Source organism: Octopus bimaculoides, chromosome 24 (genome assembly GCF_046866305.1).
Source record: "Octopus bimaculoides isolate indiv1 chromosome 24, ASM4686630v1, whole genome shotgun sequence".
Taxonomy (NCBI): domain Eukaryota; kingdom Metazoa; phylum Mollusca; class Cephalopoda; order Octopoda; family Octopodidae; genus Octopus; species Octopus bimaculoides.
In genome coordinates, this window is record NC_142951.1 from 32,078,050 (window position 1) to 32,098,049 (window position 20,000).

The 20,000-nt window shown below is 40.4% G+C and overlaps 1 protein-coding gene across 1 annotated transcript in view; it reads left to right on the forward strand.

The window, feature by feature from the left end:
• LOC106882907 (uncharacterized) overlaps positions 1 to 20,000 on the forward strand; it is a 259,935-nt gene that overhangs the window by 108,403 nt on the left and 131,532 nt on the right. The window contains exon 2 of the mRNA XM_089341061.1: positions 11,729 to 11,811. The gene's annotated coding sequence lies outside the window, so the exon portion shown is untranslated. The remainder of the gene's footprint in view (positions 1 to 11,728; positions 11,812 to 20,000) is intronic.

A 20,000-nucleotide genomic window follows, 5' to 3' on the forward strand; every position in this document is an offset into this window, starting at 1 on the left:
GATTAGAATAATCAACAAGAGTAATGCAGCGGCAGCAGCTACTACTACTACTACTTCTACTACTACTGCTGCTGTTGCTGCTACTGCTTGTTGATGGAAATCATATCTCGATTATCGATTTTAAATTCATATTTAATCAATTGTCTGGAACGTCTTCATGGCTGTGAGACATTTTATAAGATAACAAACATGCTACAGAAGGAAGAGGAGGAGGAGGAAGGAAAGTAGAGAAGGAGGAAGGAAGGAAGTAAGAATAATAATAATAATAATAATAATAATAATAATAAGACAATAATAATAATAATAATATAGGTGGTGGTGGTGGTGGTGGTGGTGACAATGATGTAATGATAATGATGATGATGGTGATGACGACGACGATGAAGATGACAATGACGTCGATGATGATGATGATAAATAAGTAGATAAATAAATAAATAAATAAATAAACAGTGCATTCTTCAAAGGCAAACTGATCATTTTTATCATTTTGTTAAAGTTAAAAATCTAAGAGTTCGAAGATCGAACACATTAAAGAACAATATCGACATTTCATGATTTCTTTTCAAATAGGTCACTATTGTTTTTGTTTAGATTTTATTTTTTTAATATTATTTTTATTTTGCATCATATCTCATCGTTTCTGGGTCGATACATAAAATTATTCATCGATGGACATGTGAGATGTGTCGAACCACAATTGTCAACGCAATGGACAAAAGGCCGTCCGGCGTTTCCTTCGGGCAACTTGTGTTTGGTGTTTGAATTCTAGCGTGGTACCGATGCCTGGGGCTTATCACCCCCGTCAAGGCGATAAGTGACCAGTGTAGACAGGCGGGCCTTCAAAACTAGCATGGATAAACCGGCCACGGCTCTCAATATGTGGTTTATATTTAAAAGAAGATCGACAACAGAACAGAGGGGAAATATACTAAGATATTATATATATATATATATACAGACAGGACACAGATGTGTGTCAATAGCCAGCTGGAGGAGATGTTCTCCTGGGGCTAAAAGCAACAGTAACATTCACCCTTAGGGTTTAGCCGCATTTAAGTGGCAAATATACTTCACGTTGTCGTGCAGTTACTGTTCATACCTCGTTCAGAAATTTAACATTGCTTATATATATATATATATATATATATATATATATATATATATATTGTGTGTGTGTGAATGTATATTTGGTGTTGATAAGAACGGTATTGTTCTAGGGCAGAGGATTGGTGGAACTGTGAGAAGGGTGCACAGAATGCCGCAAACCATCTGTTCCAGCTCTTTGCGCTTTGACTTCTGAGAGTAACGTCTGCGACGACCCTAGTTTTGCTAAGCTGCATCGTTTCGCAGACGGAGGTCTTTCCCGTGATTGTCTTAATGAAATAGGTATCAACATTTTGTATGGTGAGTGTCGCTGTGAGAGACTAGTGACTTATCCAGGAAAATTGTAATGGAACTGGCCAACCAGGGAGGCTCCACGTCAGTCATGAGCAAACTGCGGCCCGCGGTGCTTTCTGAATGGCACACCCAACGAAATCTTACCTTGAAACTTTGTTAGTTGTACGGCCCACCTGATGACGGGCCATGTCTCATGTGGCCTGCTTCTCAATAAATTTTGCCTATGTCTGCTCTACGTAATCCAACCGTGAGAAATAGCAGCCAAAGCCCTCCTTCTCCATCTCTCTCTCTCTATTTATCTGTCTACCTTTCTCTCTCACTCTCTCTCTCTCTCTCTCTCTCTCTCTCTCTCTCTCTCTCTCTTTCCTTCTCTCTCTTTCCCTCTCTCTCTTATCTTCCTCTCAAATCTCACCGTAACATCATATAAAGCAGAAAGAGATTCAGAAATATGGCAGAATTATGAGAGGAAGGACGGAATAAAGGAAGAGGGGAAGGAAGGAAGGAAGGAAGGAAGGAACAAAGACATTGAGGTAAGGCAAAAAAATGGTAATCAATTATACGTGCCAAAACCAAAAACAAAAAAAAGAGCCAACACCAAACGAAGCCTGTATTCTCTCTACCTTATCTACATTTCCCCTGCAGCCCTCTGTAATTACAATATACATACACACATACACCCGTACATACATACATACACCCGTACGTACATACACACACCCGTACGTACATACACGCATGCCACGAACCCCCACTCTGCCTACCTTTGAACGCTCAGAGAAGAAAAGGTGACTTGTACTTTTGGCGTGATGACTTTACGGTGCAATTGCATGGGGTGGGCGCTGTGCTATGTTGCGTTGCGTTGCGTGAGCCAGTTTCGCGTAGGTCTTATACATACATACATACATATATATATATACATACATACATATACATACACACACATACACACACATACACATACACTCTCACTCTCTCTCTCTCTCTCTCTCTCTCTCTCTCAACACATATATATACATATATATATGGTAAAGAGGTGGAGTGAAGCTTTTTGAGTGAAGAGTGAAAGTGAGTGAAGGGATGGTTACGTCATCGAGTAGTTGAGCGAGTCGAGTGGAACTGTCATGTTAAATTGTTGTAGCTGCTGCTGCTGCTGTTGCTGTTGCTGTTGTTGTTGTTGTTGTCGCCGCCGCCGCCGCCGCCGCCGCCGTTTGCAATGTTTAATCCCAGGTCCCAGTTTTAACGCAGGGGACCTTTAATCCTAAGACCAAGGACGGTCACTCACTTTTTCCATACCTCTTGCTCCAAACACCAGTCGTCCAGAACTACGTGTGCCCTTCCCTTTTTTGTTTTTTAAGAGCCAAATGAGATTTCGTCGCTATTTCTGGCATATTGGCTGGCCACATAGGGGATCCCCCATTGGATTGTCATAACGTGATGTGGAACCATGGAACCGGGGAGCCGTGGATTTGTGGTCTTGTGTAAACTTGTTGGCATAGATTTTTGCTCCAGTTCAGACCAAATGAAGGCAACCTATGATCAATTACGGTCCAGCCTTGACCATCACGTCTTTTCTCCCAAGCACAGGACAACTAGGGCTGCATTACAGAAAGCGCCGTTATTTTCTATGACAGCAGTGCGTAATGATTTGAGGGAGATTTATCTGCTATTTCAGTCAGGTCTGTCGTGGTCCAGTAAAACTTACAATCAACAGTATTCCAGTTGTAATAATCGAACGTTTTTTATTAATGATTTTTATTTTTGAGATAAGTGTATCTAGGGTTACATAATCTAAAATGTGCCCTTCCTTTATTGAATGGGAGGAGGGGAAATGTGAGAGAGTTTCAGCTATCGTTTCGAATAGGTCAAGCGATCAGCCGTAAGATGGTCCTTTGCGTGGAGAGGAAACGGAATGGAGAGGTGTGGGGTTGCTAGGAGAGGTGGTGGGTGGAAGGGCGCCTAGAGGAGATGACGCGGGGGGGGGGTGCGAGAGGCCGGGTGTGGAATAGGTTAACAATTCTTGGCCAACAAAATATTTCGTTTGGATATTTCTTATCATCTCTGCAGACAGCAAACAATATGTTATATGTCTTTACGTAACAGTGGTGGTGGGAGGAGAAGGAGGTTAAAGAGTATGAGGAGCGGTGATGTGGAGATGAACTTCCTTATATGGATGTTGCCTGTCTTGATGTTGGTAGAATGCTTACTTTTGGCTAAATATGTGCGTATGTATGTGTGTGCATGCTCGTGCGTGTGTATATGTATCTGTGTATGTGTGTTTTTTTGTTTTTTTTCTTCTTTTTTATGGTTTTCTATTTTGTTTTCTTTGTTTTGGTGTTTGAACTGCGACTATTCTCTGGCTCCGCCTTAAAAGGTGTTTTAGTCGATGAAATCAACCCCAGTAATTATTATTTTTTTCTTAATCTAAGAATCTTATTCTATCGGTCTCTTTTGCCGGGCCATTAATTTATGGGACGTAAACAAACCAACACCGATTGTGAAACAGTTGGACACACACACACACACAGACTGAATCATTTCATGAGCAGGCTCTTCTCTTGATCAGGTTAACCAGAACCCTCGTCGTCGGCACCGACGGAGTGCCATATATATATATATATATATATTACTCTGTGTGTGTATCTCTCGCTCTATATATACATGCAATGGGCTTCCACACAGTTTCCGTCTACCAAATTCACTCTCAAGGCATTATTCGGCTTGAGGAAGAGAGCGAGCTGGCAGAATTGTAACCGCGCCGGACAAAATGCTTAGCGGCATTTCTTCCGACTTTTTACGTTATGAGTTCAAATTTCGCCGAGGTCGACTTTGCCTTTCGTTCTTTCGAGATCGATATATAAAGTATTAGTTGGGCATTGAGTCGATGTAATCGACTAGCTCCTCCTCTCAAAATTTCAGGTTTTCCGCTTATAGTAGAAAGGCTTATTCGGCCTGGAATATGATGGCTCCATGCAGTGGACCGAACCTGAAACCACATGGCTGCAAAGTAAGCTTCTTAATCCACACAGCCATACCCGCACCTTATTTTTAGTATGGTTTTATCTTTTAGTGAAGAGAGGAGGCTGTGGCCATGATCGTTTAGGGGCCTCGAAGACCGGTGGGATGATGGAAGGATGACGGATTCCTTAAACTGGAAACTTGGTCCGAATGTTTGCGACAGAGTGGAATGAACCCGCCAAAGGCGTCCAATAAACATCAGGTCTTGGTGTTTTTAACTGAGAAACCGGTTAAGTCAAGCACATGGTGCGATTTGAACCCAGAATGCAACCGGTTGGAACAGATACCGCAATGCATCCGGTCTGACTTTTCACACACACACACACACACACACACACACACGCACACACATATATATATATATTGGCAATCTTCGGTTATTTCCTTTCCGAAAGGGTTGTTTAACCCGTTATTTACATGCAGTTATTTATAGCTCCTTGTGATGCGCTGCAAGATATTCCAAAACAGAATTAGTTCACGTTCTTTCAAACTTTACGAAATTCTTATGACGTCAATAATATGTGTGTGTGTTTGTGTGTGTGTGTATATATATATATATATATATATATATATGTGTGTATATATGTATTATATGTATTCTTATTATTATTTAATTGGCTTGCTCTACATCACAGGCAGACGTCTTGCTGTGTGATCTTGCTTATGGATCATACGTACACAGAGAGGCACACACACACACTCACACATACATGCGCACGCACGCTCACACACGCATGAACGCACACATATGTATCTACAAACACATACACAGTGACATGTACAGAATGACCGAGAAGACATAAAAAAAACTGAGAGGTATATATAATTTGAATGTAAATAATATATGAACATGTGTATGTACGTTTGTGTGTCTACTCACTTGTCTGTATATACGCATGTAGTATGTATGTATGTATATATGCATGTAGTATATGTGTATGCATCTATAATGTATGCATGTATGTATGTATGTACGTATGTACAAAATATTTCCTCGCCTCATAATTACTTTTAATTAAATTTCTAATATTGATTTCAAATTTTTGGCACAAGGCCAGCAATCTCAGGGAAGGGACCAAGTCGATTCTTATATTCTTTTATTCTTTTACTTGTTTCAGTCATCTGACTGCGGTCATGCTGGAGCACCGCCTTGAAGGGTCGAACAACTCGACACCAGGACTTGTTCGTTGCAAGCCTACTCTTTATTCTATCGAGCTCTTTTTGCCGGACCGCTAACCTGCGGGGAAGTAAACACACCAAAACCGGTTGTCAAGCAGTAATGGGGAGGGGCGGGGCAAAACGCAGACACATGGACATACGCACATAAATATACACGCACACACACACACACACACACACACACACACACATACACACACACACACACACACACACACACACACACACACACACACATATATGTATAGGACGGGCTTCTTTCAGTTTCCGTCTACCAAATCCACTCACAAGGCTTTGGTCGGCCCGAGGCTAGAGTAGAAAGCACTTACCCAAGGTGCCTCGCAGTAGGCACCTTGGGTCCCGGAACCATGTGGTTGGGAAGCAAGCTTCTTAGCACACTGCGACGCCTGCACCTGGTTCTTATTTTATCGCCCCCCCCCCCCCGAAAGGATGAAAGGCAAAGTAGAGATCGGCGATGTTTGAACTCAGAACGTAAAGACGGACGAAATGCCGCTAAGCATTTCGTCCGGCGTGCTAACGATTCTGCCAGCTCACCGTTTGAATTATATTCTTCATATTCACTCCATGATGAAATATTCTACTACCGATGTTGGTGTGTTTACGACCCCGTAATCTGGCGGTTCGGCAAAAGAGACCTATAGAATAAGTGCTAGGCTTACAAAAAATAAGTCCTAGAGTCGGTTTGTTCGACTAAAGGCGGTGCTCCAGCATGGCCGCAGTCAAATGACTGAAACAAATAAAAGAATACTATGCAGATGGCGTCTCTGAGTAATTAATGCTTCAATTAATTCTTTTAAAGCATAAAAGAATATTTAATAAAATCGAACATTGATATGAATGTACATATTGTTTTTCCTTTTTTTTTTTTTTTTTTGCAGCGCTGTTACCTTCGTCAAGGAATAATTCACTCACACATACATGAGTACTCTCTCTCTCTCTCTCTCTCTCACGCACACAAATACATATACTGGTACTCCGTCGGTTACGACGATGAGGGCTTCCAGTTGATCCGATCAACGGAACAGCCTGATCAGAAAATTAAGGCACAAGTAACTGAGTACTCCACAGACACGCGTACCCTTAACGTAGTTCTCGAAGAGATTCAGTTTGACATAGAGCGTGACAGGGTGGCCCTTTCAAATACAGGTACGACTCACTTTTGCCAGCTGAGTGGACTGGAGAAAGGTGAAATAAAGTCTCTTGCTCAAGGACAAAACGCATAGTGTTGAACGCGCGCGTTTCGGACTGGTTATCTCCTCCTCAGTAATTAATTCTTCATTTTATTTTTTTAGTTGTTTCAATCAGTAGATTGCGACCATGCTGGGACACCGCCTTGGAGAATTTTTTAATTGAATGAAACGGCCCCAGTACTTAATTTTTTAAAGCCAGGTACTTATTCTGTCGGGACCTTTTGCCGAACAGTTAAATTACGTGGACGTAAACACACCAGCACCGTTTGTCATACGGTGGAGGGGAACAATACAAATACACGCAAACACACACGCACATACACACACACACACACATATATATACATTGACAATTGTGGGATACGACTGTCACTACATAAACCTGATGATTGCGTAACACATAAAAGTACTAGTTTATTTCAATATTATAAAATTGTAAAAATCGCAAATAATAAAACATGAAAATCAGACTGTATTGGAATTTCATTGATTAATATTTATACATACATACACACACACATGCATATATATATATATATATATATATATATATATATATATATATACATACATATATGATTGTTAACGATCTGGCTAGATAGATAGATAGATAGATAGATAGATAGATAATGCTTAGGTAGGCATGGAGACATTTATACCAACATACCTGCGCAATTGTACACACACACACACACACAGTCACACATGAACACGAAGACACACTAGTTTATGAAACAGCGTCCTACAAGCAAACACGCGATCACAAGCAACTATTTTTAGACGTGTACATCTACCCTAAAGAGGAATGCTTAGGTTTAAGAAATGTACCACCACCACCACCACCACCACCTCCACCACCATCAGTAGCAGCAGCAGCAGAGCATTATTAAAAACTGCCACCATCACCTCCTTCCCCATTACCACCATCAACTCCACCTCCCCCCCCTCCTGTATCCCCCACCATCGCCACCACCGTCACCTCCTGCCAACATCACCGCAGCGTCAGTAGCACCATTGCGATCATATCTAACCCCACCACCACCACCACCACCACCTCTACCATCTCCACCATCATATACACCTGTCTCTACTCTCTACTCTCTCTCTCTCTCTCTCTCTCTCTCTCTCTCTCCTGCCCCCCCTCTCATACCCATCCGCCCCATAAGATACATACATCCTGTTATCTTTATACCTGTCTTTAACTGCGCTCTGATTCCGTCGTCTTCTGTTCTGAAGTTTCGGTTTCAAATTACACCAGATACATTGAAGAGGTTATTACTGCTACAACTATTTTTTTTTTCTTTTCTGTTCTTGTTGTTGGTGTTGTTGCTGTCGTTGGTGGTGATGATAATGGTGGTGATGGTGGTGGTGGTGGTGGGGATGATATTGGGGTGAGTTGTGATGGGTGGGGAGGGGGGCCGATAGGTAGCGGTACTTTTGGTGTCGCTGATGGTACTGGTGGTGGTGGTGGTGGTGGTGGTGGTGAAGATTTGTTACACTGGCACAGCGCCAACAATTTCTTTTCTACTCTAGGCACAAGGCCCGGAATTTTGGGGGGAGGGGGTGTGGGAAGTCGATTAGATCGACCTCAGTACGCAACTGGTACTTAATTAATCGACTCCGAAAGGATGAAAGGCGAAGTCGACCTCGGCAGAATTTGAACTCAGAACGTAACGGCAGACGAAATACCTCTAAGCATTTCGCCCGGCGTGCTAACCACTCTGCCAGCTCGCCGCCTTCCATCACCAACAATTTATTAGAGACAGGCTAAGATGGTGATATAGTTGAATAAATATTATCCTCAGCATATAACTGCTACTAGTTTTGATCGACCTCAATGAAGTGAACTAAATTATAAATTTAAACGTCTCTGTAACATAGCGGTTTGGCAAAAAGAGACTGATAGAATGAGTACTAGGCTTAACAAAAAAATAAGTAACGGGGTCGATTCATCCGACTAAAAATCCTTGAAAGCCGTGCCCCAGTATGGCTGTAGTCTAATGACTGAAACAAGTAAAAGATAAAAGATGGGTTATAGCACTTGAGTATGAACAATTCGCGAAGATGGTCACAACAACAACAACACCAACAACAAAGTATTTTAAAGTGTTTGTGGCTTATTATGACTGTAATCATAATTAAAACGGCGCCAATTTTAGGGATAGAAAGACTTGAAGAACGTTGGTGGTTTGTATCTTAGACAAAACAAACAAGGAACGTACACTCAAGGTGTGTGTGCGTGTTTGTGTGGTGTGTGTGCGTGTTTGTGTGGTGTGTGTGCGTGTTTGTGTTGTGTGTGTGCGTGTAATTAGTCTAACATATGAGATACATAATTAAATAAAACATCGCAGAATAATTTACACATATTCTATAAGAATGGCAGCTACAACAGTGGTGGTGGTGGTGGCGGTGGCGGCGGTGGCGGCGGTGGTGGTGGTGGTGGTGGTGGTGGTGGTTGAGGTGGTGGTGGTGGTGGTCTCGATGGTATTTATAGATAAGGATGATGGTGATGATGATAACGGTGATGATATTGGTGGTCTTACTGGTGATTCTGACGATGGTGGTGAAGAAGAAGGAGAATCAATTGCTTTATGATATTCAAATCATCATCATCAACATCATCATCGCCTTGATCATGCTCATTATCATCGATATAACATCTCCCCTCCTCCTCCTCCTCCTCCTCCTCCTCATCGCATCTTAATCCATGTTATTATCTCCATGATCTTGCTGCCTGACCTTTTCCTCCTTGTCGTCGCTGTCCTTATCCTCCCACATCATCACCATCCCCCCTTCCTTATCATCATCATCATCATCATCGTCATCATCATCATCATCGTCATCATCATCATCATCGTCATCCCCATCACAACACTACACCACAATCACGATCATCATCACCATCATCATCACCATCATTATCACCATCATCACCGCCACCACCAGCATCTTCACAAATTACCATCACCATCATCATCATCATCATCATTATCATCATCATCCATGCTATCACCGCCATCACCATCTTCCTCATTTGTTTCTTCCTCTTTTTCCTCTTCTCGTTATCCTCATCATTTCTATGTCCGTACTCTTCCTCTTTCCGCCCGTCCTACTCGAATATATCATCGTCATCATCATCATCATCACCACCGCCAAGATCTTCATCATCATCATCATCATATTCATCATCATCTTCATCAGCAGCATCACCTCGATCATCATCATCATCATCATCATCATCATGTGTGTGACCTCTGTATGAAATATCCGACATATTATTCAACTGCTGCGTCTAAAATTAAAGCCAGGAAAACAGCCGACACCCAACGAGCTACATCAAACATACAGTGTACCCTACGGCCTGTAGCCCACACCTCGATTGCAACAAATTAGGCGTGGAGGTAATAATGCGAGCAGCTATGTTATGGGCAGTATGTACATAAAAGATGGCGCCGTCTTCAAAAATACGTCAGATGTGATAGCGATCCGAACAGACAGCGGGAAACATAAAGGCACATCCATATATATAACATATAATATATATATATATATATATATATATATATATATGTTTGTGTGTGTGTGTGTGTGTGTGTATACACATGCATGTGTATGTTTATATATATACGGATATCCGTATACAAATGGACCTATACATATGTATATGTGCGTACATACATACATACATACATGCATGCATACATATTTACGTACATAAATACATATGCATATACATATGCGTAAATGCGTACATAGGTATGTACACATACATGCGTACAGTGTTTAGAAAGAAGATACCTCAATATGCCGCCATATTATAAATGCGCGGCAGGAGGATACGTAAACGGTGATGGCGGTGGCGGTGATGGCGGTGGCGGTGATGGCGGCGGTGGTGGTGGTGGTGGCGGCGGCAGTGGTGGTGGGGATGGTTATGATGATGATTATGATGGCACAGGTAAAATCGATGATGATGATGATGATGATTAAAGTTGATGCTGGTGATAACGATCTCCGCAATATGAGTAGGACACAGATAAGCGATGTGAATTTGTTAAGAGCAGAATAATAATAATAATGACATTAATAATAATGACATTAATAATAATGACATTAATAATAATGATATTAATAATAATAATAATAATAATAATGATATTAATAATAATAATAATAATAATGATGATGATATTAATAATAATAATAATAATAATAATGATGATGATATTAATAATAATAATAATAATAATAATGATGATATTAATAATAATAATAATAATGATGATGATATTAATAATAATAATAATAATAATGATGATGATGGTAATAAAATAATAATAATCCGAATCCGCGATCCATCGACCGCGAGTCCGCTGCTCTAACCACTAAACCCTGTTTACTGTACTTCCAAGATATTTAAATGACTTGACCCATTTGAGTAACTTATTGTCAATCATCTTACTTGAGTCATGAGTACGATCTATCTCAGGCTTCGGATGAAATTAATCTTTAGTCTTCTAAATGCTGATAGTTCAAATGCACAAGCTGTAACAGCAAACCTGTCGACTGTTTTCTGAATCCCTTGAAATGTATGAAAAGTAAAAGCACAATCATTAGGAAACAGAAAAACACCTAGAATCTCTTCCTTAGTTTTTTTTTTTTCTTTGATCCGAAGCTTTGCCCATTTAGGTCAAGTAGACCTCTATCTCTGTGCGAAATGCAAATTTTACACCTTCATGGTAATCCTTTTTCCCACATGTTGAAACATCATTGAAAAGAACATGTGGGAAAAAAAAGTAGAGGAGCTAAAACACATTCCTATTTGGTTCCAGTGGTCACAGAAAATGCCTCTGGACATTGTTAGATATCACTGTTGCCACCGTTCCTTCGTGCAAAGATTCTATTTCCCTTTTCATTTTTTTCAGGAAGAGCAAATTTTGGCAAAGTTTCCAGAGAGCCTCGCGATTTACTGTATCAAAGGCCTTGGTCAAGTGAACGAAGACCATATGTAAGTCAGTATTTTATTTACTTGCTTTTTCTTGAACCTGCCTAAAGGCAAAATCATGTCAACTGTGCTTCTCCCAGCCCAAAATCCACATTGGGATTCAGGGTATATATGCTGTTTACTAGATGTTTATTGATTAAAAATTATCCTCACAAGAATTCTTCCAGCTATGCACAACAAAGTTATTTCCCTGTGGTTAACACATACCCTCTTCTCGCCCTTGTTTTTGTACAAATACGTTATAAATGCACCTTTGAACTGCTGGGGATCAGATCCAGTTCCCCAGATCAATTTGTACAGCTTTCTTACAAACTGTCTATCACCATGCTTGTACACTTTTATGGGAATACCGTCTTGTCCAGGAGCTTTACCACTGGAAAGTTTTTCAATAGCAGTACGTATCTTTTCCAAGGAAGGATCTTCCGCAAGTTACTCAATTACAGCCCTATGAAGGATTTCATTGATTACTTCAGGATTGGTACGGGATTCTTGATTTAATACGTTTTTAAAGTGTTCAGCTCATCTTTTTTTAATTTCATTTTTGCTACTTAAATGTTTTCACTCATCATTTGAAAGAATTGGTTCCGTACTACGCTTTTTTGACCAAATACACCTTTTATATTACCATACAATGCTCTCCGGTTGTGGGAGTTAGCAGCCAGTTCCAATTCTTGAGCATTTTTTGTCCACCGAGAATTTTTCGTCTCACGCAATTTTGGGGGAGCAATTTTCTAAGATGAGGTGCATAAAGATCTGAGTGATGGTGACTTTTTGTTTGCGATTCATGCCTTATATCTTTGGTGCATAATTTTTAGGAGGGGATTTGAGAATCATTCTCATCGAACCAATCTTGATGCTTGCGTTTGACGAATCCTAGAATTTCTCCAGCAGATGATTTGATGCCGTCACGAAGATTAGAATAGTGCTAGGCTTACAAAGAATAAGTCCTGGGCTCGATTTGATTCGACTAAAGGCGGTGCTCCGGCATGGCCGCAGTCAAATGACGGAAACAAGTAAAAGAATAAAAGAATAAAAGAATTACACCACAAAACTTCAGGATCATTGCTTTCCTCTATACTCTCAAACTTTGAATTTAGATGCATTTCAAAATTTTTTTCATCTCAGGATTTTTTTTTGTTTAGAGAAGACATTTATTCCTTGAGGCATAGCGGATCTCAATGGCTTCTTTGTATATAGTCTAACAAATACATAACTGCGAACCGTTCCGTGATCCGAGTAACACTCGGGAATTTTGTGAGCTCTGGTTAATCCGACATCACTGCAATCTTTGCTTTTAGTTATGACATAATCAAGCATGTCCCAGTTACCAGATCGAGGATGCTTCCAGGTGTTTTTTTATAATTATTATCTTCCTGCTGAAATATTGTGTTAGTAATTGTTAAACCAAATTGTCGATCAAAAGACAATTTGCATTCACCTTTCACGTTCCATGTTTTCCTATTACTTTTGACCTCACAGTGTGTTTATTAGCGATTCTGGCATTAAGATGGTGCGTTAGTACGACTCAGTCATGATATGGAATTTTACTGATAACTATTTGCAATTAAGAGTAGAAATGTTATGTTCTTGTTCAGATGCTGATAGAGTAGGTGCATATGCACTGATGATGTGCATAATTGAGGAAATTACTTATAGGTATACGAAAGGTCATCAGATGCTCGTCAACAGCTTCAGGGATGGATGGCAACTTACAAATTGGAGTCAATTTAATGGCAAATCCAACACCCATGAACTCTTGTCGCACTTGCCGGCTTTCTGCTTCGAAGATTGTACGACCATTCCCAACTTCTAATTCACCTGTATCCACAAGCCTGCTTTCACTTAGAACAGGAATATCTGAGCTGATTACTTTTGTAATTAGTGCTGTTTTTCGTTGTCTTGTAAAGTTCTTGCATACCAACAAAGATTAACATTTTTTTTTTCTTTATCTTCATCTCGACTGCCATAAACTAGATGCCTAGACATCTGCAGTTAATGAAAAGCTCACGGAAAACAACGCTTTTGTGTTTTAGGGTTCCTTTTTCTACCCCACGCCCTAATATCTAAAGAACAGTGTTACACCTAGACAGAACTGCTTGCCATACAAAGGAGGACAGGAGTCTTGTAGGTGCCTTCGGATTCTACAAAGAGACGGCCGCCACCCTCTGTGCCGCTTATTTGTGAGGCTTTGGCTAGAAATTTCTAGCAACGCCTTATGCCATTCCTCGTCACCATAGGGCTTTCAACCCACCTTCAAACTACCTGCACAATGAATTTGTTTTAAGTGGTACGGGCTTGTGTCACCTGCCACGCTCTCTCGCCTAAAAGGTCTAGATATACATATATACATACATATATATGTATGTATATATATATATATATATATATATATATATATATATATATATCCAAAGTTTTAAATTTTTAATTTAAGAGAGAGATTTGACGCTAATATCCATTATTAATGTAATATATATATATATACATATATATAAACATGTATATATACATACATATATATATATATATATATATATATATATATATATATATATATATAAACATGTGTGTATATATATATATATATATATATATATATGTACACACACATAAGTATGCATAACACATAAACACACACACACACTGAAATGATGGTGTATCCTCTTAGAATTCAAGTGGAAAATATCAATTGTCAGAAGCAAGTGAAATGAAAAAGATAAAAACGTTGAACTTGATTTGATGTCTTGCGATAAATACATAAATAAATACATAAATAAATGAAAATTTATAAAATTGAAGCCGCCATTTTGTTGATGATTTTCAAGAATTAAAAAAAAATGAATTTAAATTAGATTTACAAAACGCAAACTTTTCAAAACTGGTAAAGATTAGAATAGAGATGACGGGGAAGAGTGAGAGGAAGGGAGGAAGAAAGGAAAGAAAGAAGGTAAGAAGGAAGAATGACTGAAAGGGAGAAATTCATATAGAAAGGAAAAGGGAGGAGAGGGAGGAAGGAAGGAAGGAAAACTGAAAGAAAGAAAGGAAGGGAGGAAGGAAAAAAGGAATGAAAATTGAAAGGAAGGAAGGAACGAAGACTGGAAGAAATTTTTAAAGAAAGCAAAGGAAGAAAGAAAATAGGAAGGAAAACAAAGAAAGAAAGAAGTATATGAAGAATGAAAGGAAGATTTGCTATCATTGATAGGGTGAGTTTCTGGGTGGGAGACGGGGTAGGTGCCAAGGGTGAGTAGGAGCTTGTCATGATTGGAATCATGACTAGAAATCCGAAATGTCGGTGGGTGGACGGAGACTTCGTTTGCTAACAACTTGTATCACTGATCTATGCTTAATTCATGCACTGAATGGAGAGGACATAATAATAATAATAATAATAATAATAATTATTATTATTATTATTATCATTATTATTATTATTATTATTATTATTATTACGATGATGATGATGATGATAATAATAATGGTTTCAACTGGTACTTATTTTACGATCTCGAAAGGATGACCTCGGCGGAATTTAAACATGGAACGTGAAGACTGATGAAATGTCGCTAAGCATTTTGTCCGGCGTGGCAGCTAGTTACGAGGTGGGGGAGTGCTGAAAGGTCCCTGGCTTTGGGTAAAAAGGAAATACAGGAGGATCAGTTATGATTTTATTCAACATATTTCCCCTTTTTAGGTTCACTCACTTATTGCAGCGGTCCTTCAGTTTTTCTAAGCCCTGTCAAAGAACTCAGAAGGTTGGGCCTCCAACCAGGCCTTTCGCAATGCCCTTAAAGCCAAGAATTTTTCAGCACCCCTTCGTATTTACTAATAGGTCTTCAGCCTACATGACGCTGGGGTTTTAAGACAGACATTTTGAGCCAAGATGCCTCGCCGTCGGATCGAACTCGAAACCACGTAGTAGCAACACGGCCCTCTTAACCGCTCGGCCATCCACACCTGCACCCTTTATCTAAAGAGCAGAAACGAGAAGGGCTGATTTATAAACTGAGAACGTGTCAAAAGACTTAATGAAATGAAACAAGGCGTTTTGTTCAACATGCCACCCGCTTCTGCCAATCATACATACACACACGCGCGCGCATACATTCATATACACACACACATTCACGCGTGCGCACTCGCACACACACACGCAACATGAAAAAAAGCCTGTTGATAAATTGGATCTGAAAAAATGTTGTAACGAGGTTAATATTGCAGAATAATTATCGTTATAAATCTGACATCACATTTCCAAAGTTACACCCGCCTCCGCTTTTGTTTTATTTCTGTGGTTTTTGGTAAGTTTCTGTGAGGGGTGGAGGGGATTGGGGGGGGGGGGGGGGGTGCTGGAGGTAAAGCAGTTGGGAAGTGCGGATTGAAAAGGGGGCTGCGTTTTTGTTTCAAGTTGTTTTTTTTTTTCAGTTTAATGATGAGAAAAGGTTTACAAAGATCTCGATGAAAAAAAAAAGAAGAAAAATGGAAATGAAGAAGCGAGACAAGATATATTGCATCAGCATATTAAAAAGCATGTTTGAGGTAATGGCGGGCGGTTGTGGTGGTGCGGGTAAAGACGGTGTTCGTGGTGGTGGTGGTGGTGGTGGTGGTGAGGGTTAAGGTGGTGGTGAGGGCTAAAGTGGTGCTGAGGGTTAAGATGGTGATGGTGGTGGTGGTGGTGAGGGCTAAGATGGTGGTGGTGGTGGTGGTTGGTGGTGGTGGTGAGGGTTAAGGTGGTGATGAGTGCAAAGGTGGTGGTGAGGGCTAAGATGGTAGTGGCGGTGAGGGCCAAGATAGGTGCCACGCAATGGGACTGAACCCGGCACCATGTGGTTGGGAAACAAGCTTCTTACCGCACAGCCACTCTTGCGCGTGTCAGATTTTAATAAACAAAGCCACCCATTGTAGAGGCATGTGGATCGGCGGTTCGGACGTCGGACTCTTGATCGTAAGATTGTGGTTTCGAATCCTGGACCGAGCGATACGTTGTGTCCTTGAGCAAGACACTTCATTTCACATCGCTCTAGTTTCACCCAGCTGGTAAGCATTAGTAATAATGGTGAGGTCACTACTGGCCTGGCAAGCTGGTGATCGACGATCGACCTACCAACAGCACAAACAGACGGGAACTTCTGGACCGAAGGGCCATAGGCCTAGCCTGCTGTTGGGTGTTACCTTTTGATATCATCCATTCCACCTTCTTCAACTTCTTGCTTCTGTTTACCAAATGATCGTCCTTATCCTCCTCCTCCTCCTCCTCATCATCATCATCAACAACACACCATTTTCGACCATCTTCATCTTCAAGTCTTTCAACTTCATCTTCAAGTACATCATCATCATCATCATCACCATCATCATCATCGCCATCATCATCATCATCATCACCATCATCATTGTATTCTATTTCTTTTTTCAGCTCCATCATTAACACTATCATCATCATCATCATCATCATCATCATCATCATTTTGTTTTTATTCTCTTCTATATTATTTTTGCATATTTTTTTTTACTAGATTATTCATTTTATTTTGTTCTTTTTGCATTCATTCTTCTACGCCAACACATTACCACCACCACTACCATCACCACCACCACCACCACTACCACCACCACCACTATAAAAAGGTCAGTTTAAACAGCAGTGGAGAAATACATCACCAAAGCTCAGAGAATGTGGTTATTGATTACAGACAGGTGTTTCTGGTGATGGTGGTGGTGGTGGTGGTGGAGCTGATGGTGCTGGTGATGGTGCGACTGCTGCTGCTGAGGATGATGATGATGATAACGATGATTCTGGTGGTGGTGGTGATGGTGATGGTGGTGGTGGTGGCAGTAGTGGTGGTGTTTGCGATGGTGGTTGTGGCGATGGTGCTGCTGCTGCTGCTACCGGTGCTAGTGGTGTTTGTGGTTGTTGTGCTGGTGGTTGACTTTGATGGTTATTGCGATGGTGGATGTGGTGGTACGGAACAGTGAAAATATGCAAAATTTCTCTAAAGTTCAACACACTACAACTTCGCCGTTGTTGTTTGTACAAATTCCAGCGATGGTGTTTGGTTTCTTTGTTAAAAACCAGCTCCTTCATTCTAAGAAAGAAAAGAAGAAAAACATACATGCATGTCCTTATTCATTTATTTATTCATTCATTTTTTTTTCTAACAAAGATACTAACAACGGAGTGCCTAAAACTCGATGCAGAACAAAAATCTCCAGCGGCGTCATTCGAAGATCATTAGGCTTTTAGGCCTTCTCGACGGCGTTTATATCTGTGTGTGTGTGTGTGTGTGTGTGTGTGTGTGTGTGTGTGTGTGTGTGTGTATGTGTGTGTGTGTAAGTATATACACCTATATATAACATGTATGTATATACGTGGAGGCGCAATGGCCCAGTGGTTAGGGCAGCGGACTCGCGCTTATAGGATCGCGATTTCGAATCCCAGACCGGACGTTGTGAGTGTTTATTGAGCGAAAATACCTAACTGATCGAACAGGTAACCAGATTTAAAAGGAAAAAAAGTGCTGGAGTCGATTTGTAGAAACAATAATCTTAAAGGCGGTGCCCCAGCGTGGCCGCAATCCAATGACTGAAACAAATAAAATAATTAAAAATGTAGCAATAATACAACCATTAAAGTAAACAATTCCTCCAGAACTTCTGACTGCTCACCATAATTGCGTGATTCTTATTATTTTATTTTTCACTATGGCTTAACTACGTAGCACTCGGCAGCACTATAAATAAAAAAATATTTAGAATTTTGCCCACAGAAAATAAGTTCAACCAAAGAAACGAATAAAAGAACGAAATTTTCATTGAAATTCTGTTGGTAATAAAAGAATTATTAAATTAGAAACAGCCTACACTGTCTGTGTCCGTCCCAACATTGTTGCGTGTCTTTTCTCGACTCTTGGTTAAATTTCCAGTTTGAATAGAACTGGAATATATTAAAGCATACATGGCTCAATGCAAAGTCTATTACAATACGTAAATATCCTGTTTCCACAAACAAACATGTTTTGCGTATATTTTATCTTTATTTTCTTATCGTTTCTAATAGATTTCAAGTTAAGTTAAATGTATTTTCCGCCATTATTCGCGGCTTGTTATACGCAAGGAGATAAGTACGTTGTGTGTGCGACTGTTTGGTGTTTGTCGGCAGGTTTGTGTTGTTATGCATATGCATGTTGAAATGCATGAAAGCGTGTGTGCGTGCGTGTGTGTGTGTGTGTGTGTGTGTGTGTGTGTACGTGTTTGATCTTTGTGTTTGTATGTGTGTATTTAAATTTCATTGCGGACCGCCACTCAAATAAATAAATCTAGCTATCCCTCTTTCTTGATGTGTGCGTGTGTGTGTGTGGAAAAGGATATTTCACTCATGATTGCAAGATTGTGGTTTCGATTCTTGAACTGGGTGATGTGTTGCGTTCTTGAACAAAACACTTCATTTCACGATGCTGACCGATGTCTTGCATATTATTCTCTAAACGTTCGGGCACATTCGAACGCAAACATTCTAATTGCTGTCGGGATCGTCACCGGAGAAGAGTCTCTTCTTTACGATGAATATCTGTTGATAGCACGTTCGATGCATTAGTACAAGGGATTCTAGGACACCGGTGTTTCGAGACATGTCGTGTGTCGTCAGTCAGAAGCACCCCCCCCCCCCCCCCTCCCCGGACCGATGAATCTAACATGAGTCGATGATCCTGCTTAGAATTTCAGCAAACTGTTCGCTGCTCTGCGTTGGTATTTACCGACAATAAATCGCCACATACACGCGGAACATCATCACCATCATTATCATCATCATCATCATCACCAACATCATCATCATCGTCGTCGTCGTCATCATCGTCGTTGTCACTGTCGTCGTCATCATAACAATCATCATCATCATCATCATCATCTAATGCAGTGTGTTTATGACGATAATTTCCGAGGCGTTGTTTGCTTTCTCTCTTTTGGGGGTGGGTGGAGGGACGGAAAGTAACAACAACAACAACAACAACAACAACAACAACAGCAAAAGTAATAATAACAATAAAGATACGATAACACGAGAAACAGCGAGCAACATCATCATCATCATCATCATAAACATGATCCTCATCTTCATCGTCGTCGTCGTCATCATCAGCAACTTTAACAACAACATCAACAACAATCTCACCAACTACAATAACAACAACAGCTGC